The sequence below is a fragment of the Protopterus annectens genome, chromosome 6.part0 (assembly GCF_019279795.1).
Source record: "Protopterus annectens isolate FY-2018-M chromosome 6.part0, PAN1.0, whole genome shotgun sequence".
Lineage (NCBI taxonomy): Eukaryota > Metazoa > Chordata > Ceratodontiformes > Protopteridae > Protopterus > Protopterus annectens.
Genome location: NC_056737.1, coordinates 1,898,485,122 through 1,898,498,327, shown reverse-complemented (window position 1 = coordinate 1,898,498,327; position 13,206 = coordinate 1,898,485,122). Strand labels below are relative to the sequence as shown.

Genomic DNA, 13,206 nt, shown 5'->3' with positions numbered 1-13,206 from the left:
TTTAGCTTAGTTAGTCAGAGAGAGCAGGCAAGCATGTCAGCAGAGGAGTATGGCAAGCTGACAAGGAGCCAGTTGGCTGAGATGTGCCAGGCTAAAGGACTGGTGCATGGAAACCTGACTAAGGCACACATGATCGCAGCTTTGGTCACAGCTGTATCAGCAAATTGCCATTATGTGTAGAGCAGAGATAAGTGACAATGCTTGTACAGAATGTGTTGTATAGGTGTAATGTGGAAGACAGAATACAGGTTTCACACTACAGTGGCCAAGCATATTAAAATATGTATATAACAAAACACATATTAGTGTTTTCTATTAAGTGCAGACTACATTTAGTATTACAGCATATACACAGGTCAACAGTCAATCTGTCTTATTTGTTGAATGGTCATCTTTAACAGGAAAGTGTCTGTTGTATGTCCTGAGCAGCCTTCACTTTCGCGAATATTGGTTCAATGAACCGATAAAAAACACAGACAGGAAACACAAAAACAGTGTTTTGCATGTATATATATATATATATATATATATATATATATATATATATTTATGTATATATATATATATATATATATATATATATATATATATATATATATATATTTGTGTATATATATATACATATATATATTTATATATATATATATATATATATATATATATATATATATATAAACGAGAGAGAGAGAGTTACAGTTCACTTGGTCAGACACTCATTGTCTCAGTCAAGTGAACCGTATTGACATTTCTCTGATTGGCAGTTTGTGCAAACATCTGTTTGAGTCACTGTCATTATGGTCAATAAAGGTAAGTACTTTGGGAGTGTGTGTGTGTGTGTGTGTGTGTGTGTGTGTGTGTGTGTGTGTGTGTGTGTGTGTGTGTGTGTGTGCATGGGGACAGATTTAGTGTATGCATGAGTATGTATGTTTTAGGGCTAGGATAAGGTTTAGGTAAGGGGGAAATATTTAATAGTATGTGGGTTGGTAAGTGTGTGAAAGTGTGCTTAGTGAGTGGTACAGCTGTCTTGTGTATTTTTTTTTAAATAAGGCTAGGGTTAGCTGCCCCATTCTACCTTAGTAATGAGTATTAAACCTAAAGCTAATCCTGTTCCTATGCCTAACCATACACTTTACCTTAAAATAAAAAAAAAATTGTAGCACTCCCATAACTCAGACAAATTTGAATGAATATGTGAAAAAGGTTATGCTTATTAGTACATTGGAAAAATAATGTTTTCCCTTTTCAATGTACATGCTGTCTGTGATTTCTCAGCAAAATGAATGGTCATTAAGTTGTGGTCACTGTTTTGTGTGTTGATCTTTTAACATTTTGACCATTTAGTTTTCTCCAGGTACTCTGGTTTCATTGCACATCCCAAATACATGCTGTAGATGGATTGGGTACTCTAAATGAAACTGTACCATGAAAGACTGCTACTATAGATGTATCTTAAGGCAATTGGCTTAAAAGAAAACCATCTAAGAAAGAAAACGTCATCCAGAAGGAGGGTAATGTGTATATCTGGTAGAAGTTGAAAGATATCTATAACTCTGTGAGAGGCTGTGTGATACCCTTCACCCTGTGTTAGCTCAGTAGATCTGATGAACCAGTACTTATTGTGTTGCTGGTTTTGGATATTATAACAAGTTACATTTAGTCCACTAAACAGTTGATTGAGGCATGATGTGGTGCTGCTATACACACTGCATATCATAGTTCATTCAATGAAACCAAATCTGAAAAACTTAAGTACAGCTAATAATATCCTAGTCCCACAAGAGCTACAAGAGCTCTGAGTTTAAAACTGTTGTTTGGCTGTACTGATTTTTGGATTTTCTACATTTAATGTTTGGCTACTTTCATTATTTTTTGATTTTTGTATTATTATACTACAGTTTGTTTTTTTAAATGTTGTTTTACTGCAAAGTTTCTTTTCTTTGAAGTCAAAAAGGTTGTTGGCTAGTGTAGTTAGCAAACATTCCTTTTGCATTCATTGATTGAATAGACCTAGCTAATACTTGGTGCCTTTCTAGATGCCTGACCCTATTGTAAATTACAGTTTGCAAGCCCCTCCCAGAACTATTTCTGCTGGAAACAGCTCAAACTAATAAGGCATTCCCATTAAAATCTTAAAATTAGAATTAGCCTCTGTTTTATATAATCTAATTTCAACTAGTGCACACTGTAATATCCCGAATGTTCATCTGAATTGTGTATTGCTCTTTTTTGCATTTTTCTTGCTCTAGCAAAAAATCAGCTGTTTGCATTTTTAATTTGGTCTGGGATGTTAGTCTTATAGCATGTCTCAAAGTAGTAGGAGAATTGTGAGCTGCTGCAGGCTCTGAACCTTGTTTATTTAATTTCTACTGCTTTTTACTGTTTGTATTTTACTGGGTCTGATGACCCTAGTATTGTAGCATAACTCACGATAGTGAGAGAATTGTGAATTTGTAAAGGATCTAAGCCTCATTTGCTTTTATTTATACTGCATTTTTCAGCTTTCATTTTACTTGATCTGGGACCTTAGTCTTGTAACATAGCTCACAGTTATGAAAGAAGTTTGTATTGCTGCAAGATATGAACTTCATTTTAATATGTTTCTACTGCATTTTTTTCTGTTTGCATTTTACTTATTCTGGGAACTTCAGTGTTGTAGTATTGGTCATAATAGTGAGAGAATTATACATTACTGGAGGATCTGATCCTTATGTATACTTGTACTGCATTTGTACTGTTTGCTGATTAGATACCTCTCTAACTGACACGTATCTGGAGCGTTTCTCCCTGGGCCTCTGCTGAAAATTGGCTTTGTTCCAAGTTGGACTTTCCTGGTAAACAAATGTTAAATAAAATAAATAAATGAATAAATAAAAAAAACTGAACTCCTATAATCTCTTCTGAGCTGTGTAGCAATGGTTCGCAGTGCCCTGTATAAAAACATGCACTTAGAGTTGTAATTGTCCATATAAAACTTCCTCTGCTATTTTCTCAAGTATCTAGCTAAGTGTTGAGCAGCTAGTTTGCCCGCTGGGAAGCATTACCCCAAGACTGTTGTTTTACATCAGTCCTAGAACTTTCCTCCCAGTCCAACAACTCTTAACCCCAATTGCACAACCTCTAATGGACCACAAAAAAAAAAGAGGATCCACAGCCATGGACGTACACTTCCCTACAATCTCTGCAGCCAGCCTGGTAGAAATTGGCATCTTGAGACAATGTAGTAATGGTCTAATGTTTACTAACAAACACATTATTTTTAAGCAGACTGACATAGTATGTGAGAGATGTAATTACACTATGTCTTTGGAGGGAACAGTTTTGCATGCAGGCACTGATATCCCCAAACAGGTTGCCAGTAACACACACTCTACGCCTACTATGGATCAGACACATAAACTCAGATATGCTGAGGTTCTTAACTGCAATCTACCCAAACCTCAAAGGCCTCCCAACCACTGCTCTCAGCATCCTCCCAAACACTCTAACAGGCAGCCACATCTGACAATGTCTCAGCCTCTAAGCCCTTAAAGCAAACTGCCTCACAACCCAATATATTGGTCATTGGAGACTCTGTTGTGAGATACACTGATGCCCCTGTCACCAGGCTGAGCAAGGAGATAGTCACAGTAAGTTGCCTTTCAAGGGCAAGGATTCACCAGATCACACATGCAATCAGGACATTGAACGACAAGTACCAGTATGACTCTGTCATAGTCCATGTGGTTGCTAATGATCTGAAATTTGCCTGCTTGGATGACGTGAAGATAAACATGATAAATCTTTCAGATTATTTGTCATAGGCAGGTATGGGCCTAGCACTGAGCAGCAATCTACCATCTCCAAGGATGATACCACAATATAAACAAAGGTGATTGACTTTAACAATTGGCTTAGTTATTGGTGTCATTCAAAGGAGGTGCCGATCTGATAAATCTTACAACATAGTCAATTCTATGCAAGATAAACTAAATGCATTACTAATCAATACCAGATGTCTCAAAAAGAAGCTCTACTTCCTGGAAATACTCAGTAACATCTGTGCGGTTACTGAGACATGGTTTAAAGCCACAGAAGGCACCCTGGTAGTACAAGGCTGTAATGATTTCCACACATTTAGACTAGCTACTGCACAAGAAGGGACAAAAGGTGGAGGTGTATCAATCTACATAAAAAGTAGGCATACCATAAGAGTTGTGCAATGTCCTCATTGGTCAGATCAGATCACAAAGTGGTAACAGTTGAAATAAATATAAAGGCTGCACTCCCAACACCTTTCCTGAACCTTTAAGATTTTTTAAAAGGCTAATTACCTCCTATTAAGTGAAGGCATAGCTAAATTTTAAGTCCCCCCCCCAATTCAGAGAACATGGTGGCCTATCTGCAAGTGTTTACTGAAACCCTGTACAAGCATATAAATAACTGCATAGAAGCAGCAGTTCCAAACCAAAATAAACTTGGGACAAACACCAAAAACAAACTGTTGGTAGTCCCACATTATAAATAGGTTGCACAATAAAATAAAGACAATCCAGTCCAAAAATAAGAAGGGCTATGCCCAAAAGACAAAAAAAACTCCCTCATCAGTCTCAACAAGCAAATGAGGGGACTAATCAAGGCCACCAAAGCCAACTTTGATACAAAAATAGCTTCCCAGGCTAAGAATAACCATAAGACATTTTTCATTTATGTACACAACATTAAAGGGAAGACCCAGCAGTGTGCTAAACTAATAGTAAATGGAACTTCCTATACCAAACCAGGGGATATAGCAAATTCGCTGGCCGTAAATTTATCTTTAATTTCACCCCATCACCTCCATTTTACCCCAGGGAATACCATCTATCATTGCCCCCCAGCTATCACTAAAGAAGAGATCCTCACTGTACTCTCCAGAGCTAAAAACACTGCATCAGTGGGTCCTGATAATATCCCAGGATGCCTCCTAAATAACTTGGAACATGACCTGTTAGCCCCACTAGAATCTCTGTTCAACTACAGCCTCCAGGCAGGCTTCCTTCCTAGGGAATGGAGGACTACAACTGTCATCTCTGCACACAAAGGTGGACTATCAATAGACCCTCGTAACTACATACATAAGTTTAATTAGTCATATATGCAAGGTGATGGACAGATTTTTTTGTAGACCTCATAAAGACACAGGAAATCTTCAAACACTGGACCCATCCCAGCTTGGTTTTGTCAAGGGCAGGCCATGCCTACTAAACCTGGTGGACATCTGCCAGAAGGTTACTAGAGCCATGGACAAGGGCAAAATGATACATATTTTCTACCTTGACCTGGCAAAGGCATTTGACACAATACCTCACTCTGGTATTATAGCCAAACTCACAAATTTAGGCATAAATCCCTGTGTCACCCGATGGATAACTAAATGTCTCACAGATGGGACAACATGAAGTTAGTGTGGGGGACTCCAACTCCACCAAGAGGCCTGTTACTAGTAGTGCCCCACAGGGATCAATACTGGTACCACTTTTGTTTGCAATGTATGTATCTGAAGTCAAGGCAAATGAAGAAGTCCTTTGGCTGACCGAATTTGCTGACTGCAAGCTGGGTGCAATCACTGAATCCCCCTTCCTCCTGGAAGGTCTGACACAGACAAATAACTGATGCCCAAGCCATGGCCTAAAACTCAATGAACAAAAATCCATAATTATACCCTTTGGGAAGATGACAACCCCTGAAAATTACAACACTGATAACAACCCCCTCCCCCCAAGAGTAGACCAAGTGGTAAGGGATTTGGGAACTCAGGATGACAGTAACTTAAACTTTGATCACCACCTGTCTATGGTTGTGAGAAAATCCTTCTGTGTGGCAAAACTTATAAGTAAGGTCATGGCATCCAGATCTGAGGAAATCATAGTCCCACTACATTCAGCCCTCATTAGACCAATAATTAAGTACAGTGCACCCTTTGGTATGTACCTGTCCAGGTATTTGCAACAAATGGAATGGCCACAGAGGTTCCTGACTAAAAGAATACATAATGTAAACAGTATGTCTTATGTGGACTGCCTCAAAGCCCTGTCCCTATACTCTGTCTCCTACAGACTACTGAGGGGCAATATATGGCTAACTTACAATGCTTTCTCTGTTCCAGCCCTGATGGATCTATTACACATTTACAAGACAAACAGCACTAGAACTACCCACTATAAGAATCTAAACATCATGTGTGACATAAACAAAACATGTTGAAGAGACGGGTATATGTCTCAGAGATGACCCCTTCTCTGGAACAGACCACACATTCATGTGAAACAGAACTCTTCCCTAAGCCTATTCAAATGTAATTTGGACCAATGGATGGGAAATTGCAAATTCTCCCATGGCTTGTTGTCTTTGGCCATTATGAACAGGGGCAGTTTGTAGATGCCCTAAGTCACAGGCATATACCAAAGTCAGTCTAAGCCATGGGTATTGATTTGTGAGAAATTTGGGGCATTAATGACTAGGCTAAAATAGGCTCTAAGGTCTTTAGCCTAGTAACCTCCTATGATCCTATGACATATATCCCACATCATCTACTAAGTATCCATTGTGTGGCTACGACCAGCCCTAGTGTCTTTGGTATTGAAAGAATGCAGTGTCCTTCCTCAGCACACATAAAACTATTTGTGCTTCATACTACTCCATCAATCACTTTCTTGAGCTGCTTTAGTTAATTTTATTTTTATAAATGTTTGAACTTATGTTTATTATGGTGTGCCTTGACCCTGCTGGTCGTAGCCACACAATGGATACTTAGTAGATGATGTGGGATATATGTCATAGGATCATAGGAGGTTACTAGGCTAAAGACCTTAGAGCCTATTTTAGCCTAGTCATTAATGCCCCAAATTTCTCACAAATCAATACCCATGGCTTAGACTGACTTTGGTATATGCCTGTGACTTAGTACAAGCAAACACAGGAGGGTTATGGCTGACAAGTTTGCAGATGACTGCAAACTGGGCGCCATAGTCAAAAACACATCTGACACAGATATCCTCCAGAAGGGCCTCACAGAAACGGATAACTGGTGCCAGAGCCATGGCCTGAAGTTAAACGCCAAAAAATGCATAGTCATACCCTTCGGGAAAAACAAGGTTACCCCTAGCTACCATATAGGTGGCAATCCACAGAGCACAGAAAAAGTCATCAGGGATCTGGGGACCCAAGTTGACAGTAGCCTTTCGTTTGACACTCATGTTGCTAAAGTAGTTAGGAAAACCTTCTATATCGCCCACCTGAACATGAAGGGATTCACATCTAGATCAAGGAGGTCATCGCCCTGTACTCATCACTCATTAGACCTATGATTGAGTACAATGCCCGTTCGAATGTATCTGACCAGACACCTGCTGCAGCTTGAAAGGCCCCAAAAGTTCCTCACCAAAAGGATAAAGGGTCTCAAAAATATGTCTTATGCTGCCCGACTGAAAGAACTCCAGCTCTATTCAGTCTCATACCGCTTGCTCAGAGGTGACCTGTGCCTGACATATAAGGCCATGTCAAACCCAGATTTGATGAATATGCTTCACCTCAAAAAATCTAGATCCCTCAGAACCACAAGGGCGGAGACTTAAACCTTGACACGGTTATAAATAGAATGTGCTGGAGGGACAGATTCATCACCCAGAGACTCCCTATGCTGTGGAACAAAATCCCGGTACATGTGAGGCAGAGCACCTCGCTGGCCTTGTTCAAGAGGAATCTTGACCAATGGATGGGAGATCGCAGATATACCCCAGGGATTACTTCAGTGTCACTGCTTGACAGAGGCACAGAAAAATGATAGGCATAGTTTTTATTCAAACTAAAGGGGTGGCGAAAGCCACATAACTATGGGCTAGGCTTATAAATGCCCTTGGGCAGATAGCCTAGTATGAACCTATGAACCTATGAACCTATTCCTGTCCTTGACTGTCTATTGGTCAGTTTACTGGGACTACAATACTCCAATCCATCTCATTTAATGTCCTGATACAATATCTGGCAGTTGACTACTAGTAGCTCTACTAGGCATTTTTAGGGGAGAAACACTGTGGTATTCATACTTACTAGCAGCTGTTTCGCCATGATATTGTGGAAATGTCATTTTTTAATTTATTTTATTTTTTGTAAATATCATAGGATATTTTACATCCACCTTTGCCAACAACATCTTTGGCAGATGCAGCCTTGTTCAGGTTAAAAGTCTCATTCAAATATCAGCACCTCAGGTGTGCATCATCCTTGTTATGGGGCCTTACAGTGTCAGTATTGAAAAAGAAATCCATGATCACATTGTCCAGAGAAAACTCACAATGTTCTGCTTTTCATGCCGTAAATGGAATATATGCCACCTACTCAATCACTCAAGTTGGTTTTATGTTGTTTGTCAGTCACTGTGTATGCCTATTGATATGATTTTACTTGTTTTCAGACTTGGGGCAAAGGCAGGGTCATGTAGGTAGTGGTTTTGGAGGGGGGCTAACTAGCCAGTCTGGCTTCTCACAGTGTATTGCCTACAGTGCCAAATCCCTCTTAAAGGTAGAGCTGTTTATTGTACAAAATCATGCATAGACTTCAGTTGTCTACTTCATAGGTTCATAGGTTCTTAAGTTGGTACTAGGCTATTAGCCCTAGGGCCTATACAAGCCTATCCGGTGCTAAGTGGGGTTTCCCTTGACATGTTTTGTTATTTTGTGAACTCTGAAGAGATTCTGTTTTGTTAGCCCAGTATCCATTGTGGAATCATTTACAGGACTGTACCTGTCTTCATTAACATACTTCAAGTGAAAAGTGGAGCTGCGCTTGGTTATGCAATCAAGCATAGGGTAACAGCTCAGTAGATCAGATTACCCTGTGCCCTTATGTTTTTGAATCATTTGCCTAAAGACCTAAATGTTAGAGTTCGTGACCCAGCACAAAATGGTTTTATTTCCTAAGGTGAATATTTGAAAGCAATGTTAATCCAAAAAAAAAAATAAAATGACAAAAGCTAATCCAAACCATTTACCTGATAATAAAAAGTAGACTGCAGTAACAGAGGCACACTGGGAAATTAGGTTATTTCTGAAGTAGAGAAGCAGATTTAATTAATTTGTCTTTGCACAAAACATGTGTATGATAGCTGCTAAAGTTTATTGTACTGGCCTCCAGTTATTGGTGCTCTCCATTTGGAAATAATAGGGACAGTCAAGTAAACAAGCATAAACACAGCAGCTGGATCTCACAGAAAGTGGTCAATCACAGCCTCACCTCTGACTTTGACCCTACTGAATGGTACACTGCTACAGTCATCCCTCTTTACAAAGGAGGAGTGACTACAGACCCTGGGAACTATCGCCCCATTAGCCTGACGAGTCTGATATGCCAAGCTATGGAACGCATCATTATCGACCTAATGAACAAGGATATAGGGAATCTCTATACTCTGGATCCCACACTGTTTGGTTTTGTGATGGGTAGATACTGCCTGCTCAACCTGGTTGACTTCTTTGAGTCAGTCACCAGAGCTGTGGATGAAGGCAAGGTACTTCATACAGCCTACCATGATCGGGCCAAGGCCTTTGAACCATTCCCCACTCAGGAATCATAGAAAAATTCACTAAGCTAGGCATCAACCCCTATATCACTAGGTGGGTTGCAAACTGGCCCGCAGATAGAACCCACAGTGTATAAGTAGCTGACTCCAAGTCAGACTGCCGACCAGTCACGAGTGGAGTCCCACAGGGTTTGGTCCTGGGACCTCTCCTATTTGGTATCTACTTCTCTGAAGTCCAGGCCAACTTGAAGTGACTCTGGCTGACAAAGTTCGCAGAGAATTACAAGCTGGAAGCTATCATTAACTCCCCAAGTGATGGTGACATCCTACAGAAAGGCCTCACTGAGACGAACGAATGGTGTCAAAATTATGGCCTTAAACTCAATGCCAAAAAATGCGTTGTCATCCCCTATGGGAAGTAGGTAGCTGGTTCAGTAGCTTAAGTGCTTTCACAGCTTATTTTTTCAGCAGATTTATTAGATTTTGTACAAAAGAATTTCTGTTTTAAATTGTAAGTACTTTCTTCTAAATTAGCAATAAATGATGTCTCCTAGGAAAATCGCCAAGTATTGTGGAGGCCAATGGATCCTCTATCCTAAAGATGTTCACCTTCAATGCCTTATTTTGTCTGAGAGAAAACAGAATTCTCAGTATTAGGTCCATTTTATTAAGAGCAATTTTGTTGAGTAGGGAAAATTGTCAAAAGTGATTCCTTCAAAAGTGGCACAGGCAGTCCCTGAGTTAAAGACATCCAACTTGCGGGAAACCCATAGATAAGAACGGGCTGCTTCAATGTCAGAAATAATGTGAAAATAAATAAAAATCTTTAAAGTTGCCCAACTCTTACCTTAAAATAAAGAATTCTGTTGTACTTGCCTTTTCCCCTTTGTGAAGCTGCTTGTACGTCTTGTTTGAGCAGTTACTTCCACCTTCACAAAGAATAAGAGATCCAACTGGTTAAGAAATTACTGTGTTAGTGATCTGATTGGTCAAGACTGCTGGTTTGTACAGTATAGTACTGAAACAGTTACTGTACTGTACAGTAGAATGGGCAAATTACATTGTGGCTCACTAGGGTCTAGGTGACAGTAGGAGGTCTGAAAGTTCAGAAAAGAGTGGATAATATTCATGGGTGATGCCTGTAGTACAGAAATGTGAAGTGAAGCTTAAAAAGAGATAAGTTTAACATATTTTTTGTATGTAACGTTCTACTGTACCGTACTGTACTGTATTGCAGTACAGTTTAGTAAAATGTTTTATATACATATTTCGACTTACATACAAATTTGACTTAAGGACAGATTAAAAAATGGATCTCATCCTTAATCCAGGGACTGCCTGTACAGCTCATGGTTTTGGGGGATTGCCACCCTGCCACAATGGGGGCAGTAAGCCCTTATTTAAATACACAAAATCCAGGATTATGGCATTTTGGACAAAGAAAGCTATTTCATTAAGTCATCCAACTTAGTAAAATTGAACATAGTATAATGGACTGCCCTCAAAAACTTTAGCGAGGAAGGCTAAAAATTTTATTTGCATTTATTTGATATAGAAATGCAGGGGTGTGTTTTTGTTTTCTCCTCTTTTTATATTTTGCAGTTTCCTCAGCCATGCTGTTCTGGTCAGGTCAATCCAGCTGCACTAAAAATGGCAATTCCATTTAATCATCATAGCTCAAGAGCATTATAAAAGTAATTGTTTCAACATACCCTGCTGGCTGTCGTTCATTATGCTACACCTGACCTATACCTGCATTCTCCTTCTCTAGAGAACATTCCTGCACTGGCCCGTGTCTTGGTGGGGTTTTGGAGCTAGGTGTTTAAGAATTAAGGCCATTGCATTTACATTGATATGAAGGCACTGACACAAAACAAATAATCTGATAATGCACTACCTCTTCAGGCAAAATGACAAAAAAAGTGTGGGGGATGCAATTATTCCCATTTTTTTTGGATTTAGCATATCTACACATTAGTTAATGCATGTTTTAAAAACACTTTTGTATTCTTATTTGTATTGTTTTGCCTTGCAGTCACATGGAGAGGCAGAAAACTGTGTTTAAGAAATGCGCCATAGTAGCTCAGTATCAATAAATCAATAAAGGTCTGAAAACACGCATTGATTTATTATAGGCTACTGGGTGCAAAATTGACATTTGCAATTATTTAGCTAAAATGTTGAAGCAATACTGTTCTAGTAGACTAATAATTGTTATTTGTTATTCATGTAGATATTTATTTATTTTACTTTTAGGTGCTGGCTTTCTTCTAATCCTTCTGGGTTAACCACTTTCCCTGCTATTCTACCTTTGCGCCCTTGTTTCACTCTCCCGGGTTCTTGGCTTGTTTTAAGTTGCCTGCGATCATTTAACAGAACTCAGGCAGCTAAAGCAAGTCTGGAAACCAGGAGCAAGCACGACCCTGGCAACAATCTTTGGAAGTACTTGGGAAGAAGAATGGCATTCATTTAAGTCATATATGGTGACACAGTCCAATTCTGAGTTACAGAAATGGACTATGAAGATAGGAAGAAATGCCTGAAAATGTTTCACAGAAAGAAATGGTATGCATGGATGACGGGAGCAAGGTAGTCATAAAACCCGACCGCACAGTATTATTTGTGCAAACAGAGTTTTTTCAAATGTGCAGTGATTGAAGTCCATAGCGTGATATTGACTGGGCTAATATTTAAAGCAAATAGCAAGGATGTTCAACAGATGTGTAAGTGCAGATGCCTTTTTTTTATGCAGGAACAATTTTTATCAAGGGCTTGAATTGTTAGTTTTGCAATATATACTTAGTTTGCACTTTAACAGTTTTCTTTGTTTGTTACTGGCTTAATATGCAATGTAGTTCTTTAAGTCTGTTCTGGAATGTTTATCAGATTATGTAATAGTATACAGAATACAGATTTAAGATTTCTGATTTCAGTGACTGAAATGTTAAAATCAAATACAGGACTGGTATGATTTAGAATACTGCAATGAGTGTAGTAGATTGTTAACAATCACTGGTGCAGACCTTGAACTAGTCCGTAACTTTGCAGTCTTCTGTAGGATATAGGTTCCAGGATTATAAAGGCAAATGTATGTTACACAATGAAAGTACTTTAAAAATGAAATGTGATTTTTGTTTTTCATTTTCTTCTCATGCAAATGAAGTACTGTTTTGACTCTGCTTTTGCTAAGCTATGGCTCCAGTGTTTAATCCTTGATAAACTACTTAATCTTGTTCCTATTTCTTGAGCTATAAGTATGGGTATTTATATCAGTGACCCGTCACTTCTGTAGCTAGTATGCTGTTAGAGTCACACATTTAATATGTTGGCAGATTAATTTTACCCCATTACCACGCAGGTAGCTGAAAGGAGAACCTAGTGATCTGTTTCTCTTCATTCCTTCGAAGATACGTGTATATAAAATAGAAGCAGTTAAAGTAATCGGACTCCTTATTATCACAACTCACATTACATAAAATAAAATATCTCAGTGTGTATAAATAACACTGTTTATTTACCTCAGCATGGGTTACTTTATCAACTTTTTGCATCCTGGGTGACCAGCTCGATCAGTATTTTGAAAAGGATGAACTGCAACAAACATTTTAATAAGACTGTTTATGATGATGACAGTTTTGATGAGGTAATGTGCACCTCCTTGTAGAAAGGTA

At 38.9% G+C, this 13,206-nt stretch overlaps 1 long non-coding RNA gene across 1 annotated transcript in view; it reads left to right on the top strand.

The window, feature by feature from the left end:
- Nucleotides 1-12,774, top strand: part of LOC122804123 — a 34,254-nt gene extending 21,480 nt beyond the window's left edge. The window contains exon 2 of the long non-coding RNA XR_006365189.1: nucleotides 11,792-12,774. This is a non-coding gene — a long non-coding RNA (uncharacterized LOC122804123). The remainder of the gene's footprint in view (nucleotides 1-11,791) is intronic.
- Nucleotides 12,775-13,206: the final 432 nt, after the last annotated feature.